We start from the raw sequence: 13,084 nt of genomic DNA on the forward strand, positions 1-13,084 counted from the left end.
ATGACAGGATGACCTGTGATCCATTCATCACACATGTGCACATATAGCTGTATACAAACACATAAACATAAACAACCATAGCAAATAGTGTTTAGTTACTAAATGACTCAGTCACACTCACCTTTTAATTGTGTTTTTACTAGAATACAGAGTCTTACACAGAGCAGTATGACTCCACTCCTCGGACAATCACCTCAACAAAGCACAGTGCAGTAAATTCACATTTCTCCAGTTATATCTGAGCTACACCTGGTAGTAAATATTCACCCCAGTCCCACTCAGAGTTTGAGTCCATTGCTTCACACTGTGCCGGTAAACAACTACCCACCAGCAAAGAGACAAAGTTCAGTAGCCTGCTCAACTGTGAAATAGACTTCAAATTGCATATAATTCCTGCATAATGAGCTCAGTGTGCTCCTATACAAGACCCCTATAATCATATTACATTAATTAAAGTTTTAATTACCAATTTACCACAGTGTGTTTGAATGCTAAAAAAGACTAATTTCGATCCTGGGCTGTCGTAGGCCCCAAGTAAAACTAACACCTTTTTTTAAAACTTAGAAATATATGAATAAAAACATGCATACATGCCCCAACATTTTGTGCAGGCAGGTTAATTTTGACTGACCTAAAAAAACAGGACATAATTATGTCTGTAAATATCTGCATCTGTAAAGCAGTGCAGCCTGTAAAGTATGATATGACCTGTAAATCGCCTCCTCCGAATCGCCTTTCTTAACTTAATTATAGTGTAGGTTAAACTTTCTTCGACAATGCACCAAAATAGCAGCGCTGTTCTGGATCTTCAAACACTGGGCTGCTGCATGAAGGTGGGGCCACCACAGCTTAAAACAAAGTCAAACTGAACAGCACGCTTGTCTCAGCAAACTGATTGCTTTGTGTAAAGCCACAGAACAACCATGTTGATGCATACAGGTAATTAGTTCCACCTGATCTAAAGATGCAACACATGCAACAGAGGCTGAAGGTGGCCGTGTCGTAGACACCACACACAAGCCCGTTTCCAGTAGGTCTAATGATTCTAATAAGCTTAGATTTGCTTCCATATTAGTCTGGAGAGAATCACTTCATCACTGTCATAGAGCTACAGCTCTCTTTCACACAAGGTTGTCTCCGGGCATCCAAATCAGCTTTCCCCCCAAATCATGACCTCTCAGCACATCCGTCATCGCACACCCCCGACTGAACCCAGTGACGGAGATCTCAATTATTCAGGACGTCCAAACAATGACACATCTCCCAAAGTACTGCTGAGTAATGAGATGTTGTTGTTCTCGTCTTCTCCTGTTTTCTTTTCTCCTTCTTAATGTTCGTCGTTAGGTCAGCTCTGCACTTTGGAGCCTTGTAGTAACCTTGTATTTGCACACAGTGTCTGGTAAGATTGTGACACTGTAATTTCATGTTCCAGCTTATTTACCACCCCCTCAGTCCCTGGCAGACGTTTGGTTTACAGATGTTGTTGCCATGGTGTAATGTGCAGCACGTAGCACAAAGCAATAAAAAGGAAGAGAGTAAAATGAGGAGCATTTTTTTTTTGTTGCTAAGTGTTATCTTTCTGTGTATGCTCTCTTGTATTTAATTAAGTTGGTGACTTTATTGTTCTTGCTGTGCTTGCAGTGTTCTCAAAAAGTAGGAGAGCGTTGTTGAAATAAAGTTTAGAATTAGTGCAGAAGTTGTATTATGCCTCCACACCAACAACAGCTCTAGCCGGAGGCGTTGTATTTTAGGGTTGTCTGTGCGTCTGTGCCATTCTTATGAATGTGATATCACTACGTTTCTTCAAATTAGATTCTAGTAACCAAAATGAAATGTCAACGTCACTGTGACCTCAGGTCCATCCCATTTGGTTGAAGAAGATATCCTAGCCGCACCCTGGCATTTTTTCAAATTTTGCATGAGGATGAATTGATTTTGGTGGTCGAAGGTCAAAGTCACTGTGACCTCACATATATCCCATTCTCAGGAACTCCACATCTCAGGAACGCCTGGCGGAAATAAATTCATCACATCTGGCACAAAAGACGTGGCACTACAACTAGGATGTTGTGCAACATTTAGAAGAGCCCGGGAAACACAGCACTGGTGTAAATGAGATCAGAACGATGATCAGAAACAGACAACCTCAGCTGTCTTTGAACACCAGTTCAAAATCAGCAATAGCATTGAAGAGGTCAGGGGTCTGCATATGGCCCCAAGCTTTCTGCTCGAAATGGAAACAGTGTCACTGAATCGTAATGAGCAGTATCTTTGCTCACATATTTTGCACTGATGAAGCACAATACTGAAGTTTGCATGTTCTCCCCATGTCTGTGTGGCGCAGTGCACGTCATATGGATTATTTTATTTACAGTTTAAAGTTTTAATTGTCCAAACTATGTAAAAGGGGTGTATTTAGCTGTTTATCCATCACTGCTGCAGATAAAACAATAATAGAAGAGGAATAACGCATTATGCATCTTTATGTGTTGTCATTTGAGACGTTACAAATTCATTTGTGCACACACTCAAATATACAGCCGTGTCACTGAAAAAAAAAACTAACATGAGTACAACCAGAGGAATATCCGGCTCCAATTGAGCCCTGCAGCACAGCAGCCTCTTCTCCCTATAGCAGCAGCTGACATACTGTATGCATATAAAGTGGAGGAAGTGGAAATTTTCTCCTGCTTCATGGATGATGACTAACTGAATTGTGGTTTTGTGGAACATCGAGATGTTCGTCATTGTCACAGCGTCACTACAGCATCTAGACATTAATGAATGCACAAAAATACACTATAGTGTGTCACCTCTCAGGTTTGTGGGAGAGTCATACATACATCGCCATAAAATGTGATGAATTCACATTTTGCTCTGAGCTCTATCACGGCTGTGTTTAGGCATTAACAATATGAAAGGTACCGCTGTTATGATTTGTTTCTCAGTGTGCACTTAAAAGGCCCCTCGTGAACACTGAAGATGAAATAAGTTTTTGTCAGAACATCCATAAGAGAGAGCTATGCCTTTACTGAGAGAAATCAATAACTTCTGCTCCAGGCAAAAAATTTAATGTATCACTGTGAGTTGTTGTAACTCTCAGCTCACACTCTGAGGTGATTAATTAAAGCAGGTGAGCTGCTGGAGGCTGATTTGTGAGTGGTTTCACTGTCAAAAAAGCAACGCATGCACATGTATCTGGTGCAGGCGAGAACATTTATACCGTATGTGAAATCATTTGCACCGAACTGAAGTTCAGAATCAGGAGGAACAAACTGCTAGTTATGTTCTCCGTGGTGCTGTGCTGGAATCCTGTAGTTGATCAATCAGTTCTCCATGACTTACACTGCATCCTGGGAGGTATCCTGAGGGAGGTACAGAGGTACCACTGTTGCTGCTGTGAGCCTTATGGCCCCTTTACACTTGCAATGAGTACAGTCCACAATCTTGGCATTAGGGTTCAATTTAAAGAGAATGCTGGATTTAAAAGTATGTGGAGAGCTTATTTATTTGTAACAGAAGGCATAGGAATCACCGCGTTTAGCCTGTTTACTGTGCGATTTGTCTGTTCGATGCCATTACAACATTAGATGCAGCACATTTTGTCGGCACACGTCGTGCATATGCATGTGTCTGAAGTAGTTTACATCTTCTGCTGTGGAAACAGGCTACTTAGCTGTGGAATAATTATACTCATATTCCAAATAATTATGTTAGCTACACTGCTTTTGAACTCGGCACAGACAAAAAGACTCTGCAACACCTGTCGCAGATGTAGGAATCCATCTTAACACATGTAATGCAAGTTCTTTTAGTGAAGTAGCTGTGTTAAATACTATTATCCAGAACTTGTGCATATGTGTAGATTCAAACTAACTAACGTTTTACGCTTTTTCAGGGACACTTATTAAGGCGGACTTTGTGATATCCAACAGTTTTGCATTGCAGGGAAAGTGCCTCTTTTTTGCATGTGTGCAGGTCCACGTGTCATTTGTCCTCGAGGTGAATCTGTCGCAGGTTATGTCTCAGGAAAGATGCAAGCCCGGATTCAATATCTCACCTCCAGTGCCAGAAACAACATAATGTGGTTCAGACAAAGCTATTTGATGTATTCATTTAATGCACTTCTGTGCCGTTGCCGGGGAAAATAACAAAAGAGAAGCAATTATTTTCAGAATAAAATCAAAAGATGCTTGATGCAAAGGAAACCATTTGATGCTTTATATAATTGTGTCAGTTGAAGTCAAAACCACAGTGATGTTTTATGCCATACAGCTGAAGTGCACCTATGTACAGTATCTCAAAGAATACAGCTTGAATTCAGTCCTCTTTTAAGTAAGTCGACCACGGTGGTTTGTGCATGGCAACAAAGCTTGTGTTTCCAATGGCATTTAAAACTCTGGGCCAATTTGTACTTGTCCATTCTTGTTTTGTTGACTCTGCAGTGATTTAATCCTGCTATTAAGAGTTCAGTGGCTTTAATGGCCGTTGCTCCATTAATTGCCTCAAACTTGCAATCTAAGACTGAGGATCTGCCTTCCATTTAAGCTGCCACACTGCGTCACTGCATAAAACAACTGCTCACACCAAGAGACCATGAGAAGTCCTGCTGCATAATCTAAGATTTGAGTCATTTTGTAGCAATCTTTGGAAGATGAGGTGGACTTATGTGACATCATGTGTCAAAAAAGTATATATGCATGTACAACGTTTGCAGCCGTCTTTGTTTTAAATCCAGTTAAGACGTGAAATCTCACTGCATTGCAGTTCGCCCAACCCTGTCATCAGTTGCTGCGTTTCTCACAGTGTTGTCTGCACAGGATGAAATATTTCCCGTTGTTTGTTTGGTCTGGAGTTGTTTGGCTGACTTCTGCTCCAGAGCAGAGGGTGGTAGAGTGGCACATGAAAGCAGTGAGAAGAGAAAGTGATGGGATGCATGAAAAGAGCAAAAACGCTGTGAAACCATCTGGGTTAGACTCATCTTCAGCGGACAAAAGTCTGACGCCTGTTTTTAGATCAACACAGAGATTGCATTATTTTGGCATTTCTCAGCGCCCTGTACGTAGTTGCGAGTTACACAAGCAGAATGAAGGCTGACACTATGCAGCACTGGATGTGTACAATGTTTTATTTAAGGGTTGTAAACATCTGAAGCTTTCGTGACGCAGAAATAGCATTCATGGATTTTGTATGTAAGACATCGACACACACACGCACACACTGCAATTAGAGGCTGAATGCAAACATATTTCAAAGTTTGAATACCAAGATGCACACATATTTACAGTAGAATTAATACATGCACAATCCAGCCCTGAACAGGATCTAACTGAATTGACATGGCTTGACTTTGACAGTAAGTTCCCTGAGGGTGCTGGGAAAAGGCGCCATCGTCTGCAGCTATGCATGCACAGAATAAGTGTACTTTATTCAGATGATGGATAAAAGAGATTTACATTGCCCGTGTAACAATGTGGAGCACATTGGTCACCAGTTATATAACATAACTTCCAATTCATCTTGACCGTTACAGAATAATATAAAGAACTACTAACAATATTTATGGACATTTCCATTTGTGTTTCTACTGCAGAATGGCAGATTAGCTTTGTGTCTGCTCCTATTAATCCCTTCTTGACTTTTATAAATCCAAGACATATTTCAGAGAAATTTCAGCCTCGATTTAAAGGTTTACAAAGCCTCAAATAATATGAAAATAATGATTTTCTTTTAGTGGAACATTTTTAGCAATATATTGCTTCTCTTTCATTGTACAGCTTTCTTTGAGAATAATAAAAGTTTTTTTTTCATCATGTGTCTCTACAGAGTTTTCTTTTGAGCTCCACATTTTTTATTTTATACACCCATCTAGTCCATTCATCTGAAAACACAGTATTTTTTCTTTTGCTCATACTGTATTGAATCCCTAAAAATAACCCGAGCTTTGTTTCCTAAGAAAGGTACACGGGCATAAATGCTTAAGGTTATTATATAGTTCACGTCAGCATAGCTGCAATACAGGTGTAAAATAAGATAGTGAGCCCGACAGTGTGATCGGTCCATTGCTATCAGCAGTCACTATTTAAAGTTGATCTCTTCTCCCCGGCTCAATAAGAGCAAGATAAGAGTGAATGAAGAGATGAAGTATTATAAGTTAATACAAAAGGAATAAATCATTAAAATGAAATCTTATTTTGGGATTGTTTCACAGTGGTTGTGTTCTGAAGCTCAAATAAACAAGACCATTATCTCTCTAAAAAAATAAAGAACAATGAGCAGTTAAATGACCAGAGAGCAATGAAATCACGAGAGCCGGCTCATGAGCCGTGGTTTTCATCTTTGCTGCACGGTGGGGAGCAGACAAAGATCTGTGCACTGAACATCTCTCATGGTCTCACATGTCACATTATAATTTCCACTAATTCAAATGGCAGTATTTGAATTAGTTACAGCAGTATTGTACAGATTATCACCCCCAATGTGTATTATTATTAAATTTTCACCTGATAACAAATTTCTCTTTATTCAGTTTAATTAAAATGTATTCATTTAAGTTCATCTGAGTGCAACAGCTATAGTAACACACCCACCCTGTTGATCAGTCTTACAGTCTTTTTTTGACATGTACTTCTTGTAGAGCCTTCGTGACACTCAGTTGTTTGGCATTAGATCACCCATTATTGTTGCATGCAGCATCGCCTCCCCACTCAACACACTGAGGAAGTGATGTCATATCAATTAAAGCCACTCCATCACTAATATTAATCTTTCAGGGCTATTATTCAAGCCAGTGTATTATTGATGTGGTCTGACTCAGGCCATGCACAGGATTTAATTTCTTCTGACTCGCAAAATTGGAAGCTGCTTAGAATTTCTTACACCTGCAGATCACAAGAAATCAGTTCAAATTAAATCACACTTTTCATTTTCAACTCAAATCAGGTCCACCCAGCTTAAGTCCCTGCCGGACCACGGCATTTAATTACAGTCAATTACTGACTACTCAAGTGTGCCAGAATAGGTCTTTGCTCATCCATTGGCTTACCCTCACTCCTGACTCGTCTGGCTGTCTCTCGTCACAGTGTTTGGCTCAGGTTATATGGAAAATTGTATACGTTTTTACATGTCAACCTAATAACAAAACAAATATATCAATGTTTAAGTTATATTGTCTACACTGCAAATGTTCTTTTATTTATTTTATCTAGTTTATTCCTATATTTATCAGTGACTCTGTGGATGGCAAGTTCAGTCAGATGGTCAGACCACCACTTAGGTCAAGGCTGAAAAATCTCAACAGCTGCTGCCATGATGAATAGCTGGGTGGGTAAAGATAATATTTTGTTGAGGCACTAAAGACCTACAGTATACCTTTATTTTATAGCAGGATCGTTTTGTCTCTGACAATTTGTTCCATTTAGTGCAAAGTGAATTATTTCTTTGTCCACTTATTTCTGGCACTTGTTTTTGTTTTTAAATTGTTTTTGCTGCGAGCAAGCAGGCGGGAGGAGTTGGCCCAGATACAGCCACAAGGTGGGGGTCTGGATCCTATTAGCTACAGGGCAAAACTGAGAAAGCAAAGCCAAATACAGATGTGAGACAAATTAAAAAGAAAAGAGAAAGTTTTTCAGCAGGGTGTTCGACCTCTTTGGCATATAGTCTGCATTTCTCTGAGCATCCACCGTGGGATGAACACATTCTTCGTTATGACATTAATTCTTTTTGTATTTTGTCAATGCTCCATTATTTATTTATTTATTTAAAACATGTTGGTTTGAGTTCAAATCTGTTTAATTTAAATGTCATAGCATCAGATTTCCACTCCTCAAAGTTCTGGTCAGTGTAAGATTAATAACATAAGAAAAAATAAAACTAAAGTTTAGAGTATAATCTTTTTAAAAACATAATACAAGAAACATGTATCTTAACATTTCCTTTTATTAGCTCTTTAACGTTATACAGTATCCTGAATTCCTCACAATGCATCCAACTGCTGCAGTACTTAAGAAGGAACTTGTCACATCCTGTCTGTGTTCAACCTGTCATCCTTTCAAGTCTCACACACTGAATTATTCACAGTGTCTATGGATACACAGCCGGCCTGCTCTGCTTTTATAGTTTTGTTTCCAAAGACAAAGAGACTACAGGCAACCATTTGTCCCTTAACGGAGTGGACGGGCTGCAGCCTCCTTAGCTCCAGTTGCAGCACGCTTCTCTGTGCGCCCTGAGCGTCTCAGGTTTGATGTGAAGAATCTCTATAAAAATGGTGCTTTTGAACTCAAGATGTCTGCTTGCATAGGGTCCCATACGCATGGAAAGTATGAACAAAGCTACATTTGCATGAATGCACAAGACTGAACCTTCATTTCACTTTCATCCTCTGTGCCCAAAATATGACTCAAATTATGCCCACTGTGAGTTATGCTGTGGGTTTATAAGACCATTATGTTATGTATTGGTCAATAAATAAACACAGAGAAAGCAATTTATAGAAAAAGAGAGGCAAAGGGGAAAAAAAAACAGACAGACGGAAACACACAGGGGAAGCGTGTGAAAGTGATACAGAGGGGAGAGTCCAGAGAGAATGGGAGATAGTTTGAAGAGGCAAATACCCACAGTTGGTAGCAGGAGGTGGGAGGATAAACAACAAAGGGAATTTTTTTTCCTGGCAGCTACTGTATGGGAGAGAGCAGAAGTTAAAAAAGAAAGAAAAAGAGGAACAGAGGCTAAGAGATCCAGCTGAGTGTTTAAGGAGGAAAGAGAGGGAGGAAGCAGAGTGAGAATAAATATGTTATTCCCTGCATCACTCTGTCTCTTCCACATTGTGTTGGTGTGAGAAGGCAGAGGATGAAGAAAGTGGTTGCCTGTGGTATGCAGCTGGGGATGGTCAGGGGAAATCTGTGTGATGTGAGTGATGAGTGTGTGTGATGAGCCCATATGCCTACAGATGAACAACTAATCCTGGATCTGAATCTGGATGTTCATGAACCTGTGCATGCTTTTCTGGTTGGATCTATAGATTTCTAACAAACCATCATTTGACTTCACTGCTTCACGCTGCTGTTTCTTTACGCTTTCTGTCATCTCATCAGAATTCATGATTATTAAACCTTGAAATTATTGTAAACTTGTGAATGTTGATTTTTTTTTTAACTTTACATAAAAATTAAAAATATATAAAAAAAAGGAAAGAACCAGACACAGGTAAAAATCCATGCAGATCTACATTAATAAGCTAAATACTTACTGTCTTCAGGCTCTGGCAGGTGCAGCACCACTGGTGGCCAATCAGATTTTGGGAAGAAGTAATTGCGATTAAGCCCTCGCCCCCTAAAATAGTTCCCTACTGCACAAAATTGGATGGTTTGGGATTAAAACTGCACGTCAGTTTCTAAGGGGAAACAATTTATTTTGATGCAAATTCCAACATACATACAAACAGATTTTCTCCCACAGTATTTTCTTCTTATCAAAAGCACACACATGCATAAAATTATTCATATATTCAGGCTTTCATATCTTTCACCCACATGCAAAGTGAGTTGCACACACATAATCACTCCTGCAATTATGTGTTCTAACCTGAAAAATCAACTTAAACTGAGTCTAAGGAACTTTGTTGCTGCATCAGCGCACATCACCATTACTCAGTGTTTTGACGACGCAGAGGTGAGAGTGGCATCCGTAATGAAATGTCACAGTATTTTAAATTTACATTGTTCTACTGTCTAAAGTGATTTATGACACAAAGCTGGTTCGTGAAATTGTGATTTAGAACACTTCCGAGAAGATGCCTCTTTTTCTTTTTTGGCACAGGCGTAACGCACAAGAGAATCAGCAACAACTGTTTGTATAAAGATGTTGAACATGCTAGAAAATTAATCGATTTAATGGCTTAAGGAGCAAAATGCTAATTTGAAACGCTCATTACTTTGCAGCACAAAGGGATGCATCGGCACATCGTCTCAAAAGAAAACAAACAAACGCATTCACTGCTAACAGGAAGGTCAGCGTGCTAGAAGAAGGAAAACAGATGTCTCAGAGCAGAAAATCGAAGTTGATTTTTCCAAAAACGAGAAGTACTGAGAAGGATCTCGGGGCAAGCATGTAAATGTGGGTCTTTTCCCTTTTTTTTTTTTTTTTCAGGCTCAAAGCTCTCATTATCGCTTATTAGCCCCAGTCTACATTAAACAACCTCCCTCATTATTTTGGGCCACTGACTTAATTGAGTTGTAGCTTGTGAGATCTATTGCTGAATGGGGCTCGAACACAGGGCTCCAGCTAACTTTACTGTAAACATCCTCTGTTGGAAGATAAATCATGATTATGAGTATTCATACAGCTCTACCGTGAACAGACTCTTTGTTCTGAGCACGAATACTGTATCATACACTGATACCTTACCTCTGTGATGAGTATGATGCAAAATCACCATATGTAATGGGGGGAAAATGTAAGTAACAGCAGGTCATGTTTGCTTTTTAGTGGGTTTTAATGCTAATTTGTATTGGCTGAGTGGGTGGATTCCTCACCTACAATACAAATGAGGTGCACTGTTGCCTTACTGTCTTTCCTGTAGGATTTGTTACCCAGTCTCAGAATCACACACTCTCATTCTACCTGTGTGTGTGTGTGTGGGTGGGTGTAAATACGTTGACATCCATATTAAAATGGCTGTACGTCAGGGCATATAGCCTTGCAAGCGTGTGTGTGTGTGTGGATGCATGTGCATTTATGTGGGCATTGCTTCTCGCCATCACCTCCAGTGTGTATCTGAAGATTAACGAGGTGTGTTTATCCATCTGCACACTGCATATACTACCACCTCAGGTTTCCCTAATCAGGCTGCAGGTGGGTTTGCTCTGCAGCCCAGCTGTAGAACACTGAAGAGGTCTGGTCCCGGCGTATCTATAAATACACATGGTTTCATTTTCTCGCATTGATCTACTGTTTTGCTTTTTGAAGGTAGCTCTAAATGCTATCGGCAGGTGCAAATGGCTGTTGACACGGAGCAGCCTTATCTAAAACAAGCTTTAAAAGCCTGAGAAGGTGGGTCTAATTAAAAATAATGGGCTATGCGGCTGTCCATTTCACAGCCAAATATATAACCTACATTACACCTTGTATTAGTTCAGAATAACAGTTTAACATTTGCCTGAACATGAAGACAGTGGTCTGGGTTGCAAACGCAGGATCCATCAGACAGTGTTGACTCGACACAGCAGGAGAAACACAGGTGTCGCTCGGTTTCATGTAAGTAGCTCACTAAGGTGTGCCAATGAGCCCGAATGCAAATGAACTGGGATCCGGAACATCTGTAGCAGAGCAATCATCCACATTATTTGCTTTTCATGTTCTTACAAGTCAAAATCTTTGCTGTGAAAAAGGGCCTAGTGACACCGCTCAGCAGGTGAAGTTGTGGCGATACTGTTTGAACACTCACAGCTCGAGGCAGCAGCAAAGTAAGTCACCAGTGTGTAATATTCCCCCAACATGTAAATGAATGTGTTTGTTATTATTCACCAAAAGCCAAAAGGCAAAGCCATAGCAGGCAAAGTGGCTGTTAGAAAAAAAAAAAAAGGTAACACATAAGCCAACATGCTTAATACTATTTTACACCTTGCACATAATTGAAGTCCTAACTAAAGCCCTGGTCAACTGACTCAGACATTTCCCTTCTCACATATTCTTACACACCTCTGGGTGATGTCTAAAGAAGTTCAGGGTTCCACTGCATGTCTGAAAATGGCTCTATGGAGAAAAACTAAGTGAGAAAACACAACCATGTAGTACTAATGCAGAATGATTTAGTGATCGTATCATATAAACATTAGCAGAGATGCTGTTTGACATGACACAGGAATGTGTATAGTATTCATTTTGATGGCTTGTGAAAAAAACACTTTACAACAATTAACCTGAATGACCCAGAGCAAACATCAGAATTTATGACACATATCTTTCTCTTGGTTTCTTACTATATCTTCTATCTTTTTTTTTCTATGAACTCTATGTACAGTAAAGAAAAAACTAATTGGCCAATCTCAATGTCTTCATAACATTAAAGGCGGATGAGGCCATTTAAAATAATGACTTCACTGTCGGCCCTTCTAATGTTTTGCTGACTTTTCTGAGCTAGTTCTACAGCAGTGTTCAAAGCAATTACAGTTTTTTTTTTGTTTTGTTTGTTTTTGCCATGACATTGCAGGACTAAGTGAAAATAACGTATTTGTGTCATTTATTAAACTCATTCCAGCGAGAGACTGTTTTAAGTAGCACACACTTAATTGGAAGGTCCCAGTTTTGTCACATTCTCCTATACAAATTACATTTCCATCAGTTATAATATTATTAGTCCTGTTGATTAAAATGCAATGTTGGTTGAAGTAATTAAACCATTACTCGTTTTGAAATTAAAATCAACATTGAATTAACACTATTAAAAAGTGATTTCCTGTGGTAAACCGTTTTTTTTTTTTTAAGTCAGCCTGCTTCTGATTATCATTTATGAGGATGCTATCTTAAAAGCAAGCTAAATAAATCTCTGTACATGAAATCTGTGACTGTTAACACCAGAGAAAAGTTATGGTTGCATTGTGCAGAAAGCCACACACAGTATTTTAGTGATAATTATAATTAGTTATCTAGGCTATGGAGTTTGGTACCACACTGGACTGAAGTGTACTACCTGTGCTGGACTTACCATCTTTGCTGTGGCAGACTTTGTTGCCACGGATTAATAAATCTTACCAATAGGAAGCTTAACCAAAATGTCCCTGGCTTTTAAGAGCCACTTGAAACACATACATGAGTTTATATTATAATCCACTCCATTCAGACTTGATTGATTTGAAATACAAATATTGCAACCATAAACTCCTCTCCCAAGTCATGCTGTTAAGGGGGGTAGTGAATCGCTGTTAATTACCACAGAATTAAATAACACAAATGAAAGATATACATGTCCTACAGGCTCACTGAAGGATAAAATTAAAAGAAAAGAGTTGCTAAATTAGTAATTTGTTATGTAACTGGGAGATCATGCAGAGGTTCAGTATGAATACAGAGTTCATTTAGAGGTTTT

The sequence above is a fragment of the Anabas testudineus genome, chromosome 22 (assembly GCF_900324465.2).
Source record: "Anabas testudineus chromosome 22, fAnaTes1.2, whole genome shotgun sequence".
Classification (NCBI taxonomy): domain Eukaryota; kingdom Metazoa; phylum Chordata; class Actinopteri; order Anabantiformes; family Anabantidae; genus Anabas; species Anabas testudineus.